Consider the following 5,450-nt stretch of genomic DNA (forward strand, 5'->3'; position numbering starts at 1 on the left):
TTACTTTACGCATTTAATTTATCGTCATTTAATTTCTGTTATTTATTTTACGCACTTTAAATATCGGGACACGTATACAAGGTTTTGACATATCATATCGACGCATCTATATATATTATTTGGAATAACCATAGACACTCTATATGCAGTAATGCGGGAGTTAGCTATACAGGGTTGAGGTTGATTCTCAAATAATATATATACTTTGAGTTGTGATCGAGTCTGAGACATGTACACGGGTCACGATACGTATTAATTAATTCGAATATTATAAATTAAATTATATATGAATTATTGTACTGTTAACTGTGGACTATCGATTGGGACTATCAACATTGGACAATTAAAAAAAAAAAAAATGAATTAAAATATTAATTATAACATATGAAACTAAACAATTCTTCAAGTTTGCCACTTGATTTCATCTTAAACCTCATTTGTATCTTGACGATTCCAATCTGCGTTTAAACATTTCATGATTCTTGAAAATATCTCGATCGAAAGGATGGACCATCCGCACTTCAACTACGGAAGAAAAGATTTATGCATATAGTTATGCATCTGAAAAACTCTCGAAACCTGAATAAACATTTAACACATAGCTGTGTTAATTCCTTTAGTGTTATTATTACCCAAAATAACTTTGCAATTCTTCTTCAAATTAGCCAATTTTGTCACAGCTCCAGCAAGTCAATTCCGACTTTTCATCCGAAACAACCTTATTATAACCTTGATATATATGCATACTCTTTATTGTTACTGGGGAACCTTTTATATTTCACCATATTACCATCAGCGTTTAATCATCTAAAAATACAATTCTCCTGAAACCACCTCAGTTGGATAACCGATGACCCAGATCCGTTAACTTTGAAAATGCTGACGAAGTAGCATGTTGTAGATGGTCTTAATGGTCAATAGTTGATGATAAAGAAGGAAGTGTTAGGAACGCTCGATAGAAAATTTGGTACTGAAAATCAGATTGAGCACACCGTGAAGGAAACAAAGAACAAATACAAGGACCAAACCTTATATTCAAAGAATCCAGGTAATTCTGAATCCGATGAAATCTTTAGAGAATATCTTGCTCCAAAGTCATGTTAAATTTTGCAGAAAATTTTTCTTCATCAACCTTCGAACTTAGAAACTCCAAAATATCATCATAAATATCTTCGATATTTCTGAGGATATTTTTATAAATATTCTTGTCCAAAATTATCTACCTCTTTGCATTTCTGTATTCCATTATATTGGAAACTTCTGTAAAATCCAAGTATAAATTATGAATGAATTGTGGAGAAGTGTTGGGAACTGAAGCATGAGTTAGTATAATATAATGCGCTTGGCCAACGTGAGTATATTACAGTAAGTCATGCTGAGTTTATAATGGAACGTGATTCACAGACCCTAACGTCATCATGTGTCATGTTACATAACTCTATCATTCTACATAACTTTTGAACATATCAAGAAAGCATATTCTTGATAGTTCTATCCTCAGTGACTTTGATAAATTTGAAAATCAAATCGTGCTATCACTTTCTTTCTTGATTAGAACATTAAGTTTATTCGAAACTCCATATTTACGAATTCTGGACCGTTACTCGCTTTACTAGAGGTCGAGAAGAAAAGAAAAAGGCAAAGAGCTCCGAAACATAAGGAAAGATATAAAACCCGACAATAACACAGAAATCACAAACCATGTATGTCAATGTTTATCGCAACATAAAGACACGGGAGAATTAAAAGCACTATAACCCCAAAGGCGAAGTAGAAGAAAGTAGATTCCTCTGGTGGAAGTTGAAAAAGGAGAATGAATGTTGCGATAATAAGGATGAAGACAACGATCAGAACTGGATTAAGCATTTTCACAGTTGTTTGAAAGTATGGATCGAGAAGAAAGAATTGAAGTGGTGAAAATAATGGAACGAAAGAAGTCCATTTATATTGAAAATACTAGACAAAGAAATCAAGACAGATTTCCGCATTTAATTAGAGAGATCCTAATTTCCTTATTCGCCGAAAAGGCAAATCTTTTAGATTTTAAAGATTTTTCTTTAATCCCTTGAATTCCGGAATTCAACCAAGACAACGTCAAAAGTTAAGACGCACCTTATTTTCTAAGTTCCACCATGACTACAGCAAAAGTTAAATCTCTATCTGTTGTGACAGCTTCACTCGTACACTTCACCTAACCGAATCGTTTTATCTATATTACTCAATAATGATAAAACTTTATTTATCAATTTTTTTTTTTCGTCATGAAAACAATCTTATTATTAGCCATGACCACCTCTATCAAATTTCGGGACGAAATTTCTTTAACGGGTAGGTACTGTCACGACCCGGAAAAATTCGACTAATTTTAAATCAAACTCTCGATACGATTTCATAATTCTGACACGATAAGCAAAGTCTGTTATGTTGAATCTCAAAAAGATTGGGACGATGTTCATATATTCATTTGACCTTTGACTATTCCCGACGATTCACGAACAACTAATTGTAATTAGATATGTATATATATATATATATATATGAATACGAGTTCTATACATACTTGATACTATAGGTATATTGTAAGTTAAATAAATATAAATAAATATTAATTATTCAAATATGCTATTATACATTATGTAAATATTAAATATTACATAATTAATAATATGTAACACTTATATATTAAATTTAATTACAAATAAAATATAGTTATATTAGTAATACTATCAATACATCATTAATATTATTGGTGTCAATATTAATATTAGAATTATTAATATTATCATTATTGTTATAATTATAGTTATTATTGTTGTTATTATAAAAATTTATTATCATTTTTACTACTAATAGTATTATTATTATTATTAGTAATTAGTATTGTTATTATTAAGATATTTATTAATTACTTATACTAGATATAAGATAACAATACAGATGTATAAAGTGTATTTACATACAGATTCCGAATTAGATATTTTATCTATTATTCTGTCTTCCTGTTTTGCTCGTGACTTGGTGTCGAGCCTTTTCCATATTAATTCACAAGATGTTAAATGAGGGTACTGTGTTTGTTTTAACTCTCTCCACTTGACCTTAATCTCATATGATATATATGCATATACATGCGAGACTAATACATACATATAATCCTTATCATCTTCCACCACTCTTAACCCACCCTTCTACTTTTCTTTCTTGATTCTAAACTAACCCGACGCCTTCTTTATCATCACCTCTCCATCATCACTACCAATCACCTTCAACCTCTCATGACCACCTACGGGCTACGGCCACAACCACCCATCGACACCCTCACCCTCTTCCATGATCAATCATCATCACCTTCCACGGCCTCATAAACCTACCACCGAGAACCACCACAGCCTGCAAATCACCACCTTCACCATCTTCATCTAACTACGACACCACCACCTTTTCTTTCTTTCTGTTTTCTGTCGAACCAAACTGCCACCAACTTCATTATTTAGACAACCACGATCAACCTCCACACGCCACCACTTTTACTGCTGCTGCTAACAGTTTCTGTTTCGGTGTGTTCACATCCCCACTAAACCGTCACCCACCTCATCACCCTTTCGTGTATATATATATATATATATATTATTTTTACTGTTAACCACCACTACAACATTATCATGAAGATAATATAATTACTAGCAAGGACCATGCTGAATTGATGAATGAATATTTTAATGATGATGATGTGCGTATTGTTTTCCTGCTCCCCACAATCACGACCACTTTAACAACTTTATATTCATTTGTTTGTGTTCTGTTACCAAATTTCCTAATTAGATCCATGATATCCCATGGATTACTAAGCGGGCTCCTATTTTGTATGTTGGGTCAAATGATTTTAATTTGGGCCGAGAGGTATTTTTCTGTTGGGCCGGGGTAATCACAAACTAAAACAAGAACACATTTTTTTGATGATACCGGTATTACATGATGATTGTAAATAGCGAGTTGATGATGTTGCATGATGAACGTAATGAAGGTAGTCGATGAGGATGATTAGATAATTTCACGATGATGATGAGATTAAAAGATGAACAAGGAAGATGTTGAAAAATGAAAACGATTAGGATGATAGATAGGATTAATGATGGTGATTAAAATGATTATAGTGATGATCATGAAGATGTTAATTGATATTATAAAACAATAATGATCTAATGATGATAATGATAAAGAAGATGATGTTATAGTTAGGATTTAAGATTAATACATGATAAAAAAAATATATATATGATGATGAGCTATAAAGAAAAGAAAACGGGTGATAAATAAATTTAAGTATGGTTATTATCAGAAAATACGAAATAGAGGAGTGGTTATGGTTTTATCGGGTTAGCGGGACGTCGCGGGTTGAAACTCGAACTTGGGCATTATATTTAGGGCTACTTCCTTAAGGTATTATTTATCTATTTATTATTATTATCACTATTATTATTGTTATTACTATTATTATTAAAATTATTATTAATAATAACATTAATATTATTATTAGTATCATTTTTATTAAAAACTATTATTTATATTAAAAGTATCATTTTTACTATTATTATTATTATTATTATTATCATTATTAGAGAAATTATCAAAATTATTATTATTATTATTACTATCATTATTATTATTTTAACATTAATATTATTTTATTATTAATAGTATCATAATAACTATTATTATTATTATTGTAAAATAAGACAACTTTTATTTATTATTATTATCAATATCAAATAACTATCAGTTATATAGAACTATATTTACTACATATAACATAACTATATTAATAATAAATATTAATAAGTATAATTAATAAGGTTATTAATGAAAAACCTAATTAAAATAACAACTAAATCTCTAATATATAAATTCGTTCGATTACCATTTTGCGTGTTAATATATATATATAAATGATATAGGTTCGTGAATCCGAGGCCAACCCTACATTTGTTCAAATGTCGTTATATGTATTTTTACTACAAAATACAGTATGGTGAGTTTCATTTGCTCCCTTTTTAATTGCTTTTGCAATATATATTTTTGGGCTGAGAATACATGCGCTGCTTTTATAAATGTTTACAAAATAGACACAAGTACTTAAAAATATATTCTACGTTGAGTTGTACCACTGGCATATTTCCCTGTAGCTTGGTAACTACTATTTACATGGGTATGGTAAACGCGAATCCTGTTGATAGATCTATCGGGCCTGACAACCCCAACCGGGCTGGACGACCAGCATTCAACGGTTGCACAGTACTTCGTTTCGTTACTACACTTGGTACGGTGTAGGGAGATTTCATAATAAAGGGAATATGCGACTTTGATTAAATGTTAAGTATGGTTACCAAGTGCTCAACCACTTAGAATGCTTTACATACACTTGCGAGTGTATTATGTTTATGATTATAAAATCT

This window comes from Rutidosis leptorrhynchoides, chromosome 11, assembly GCF_046630445.1.
Source record: "Rutidosis leptorrhynchoides isolate AG116_Rl617_1_P2 chromosome 11, CSIRO_AGI_Rlap_v1, whole genome shotgun sequence".
NCBI classification, from domain to species: Eukaryota; Viridiplantae; Streptophyta; class Magnoliopsida; order Asterales; family Asteraceae; genus Rutidosis; species Rutidosis leptorrhynchoides.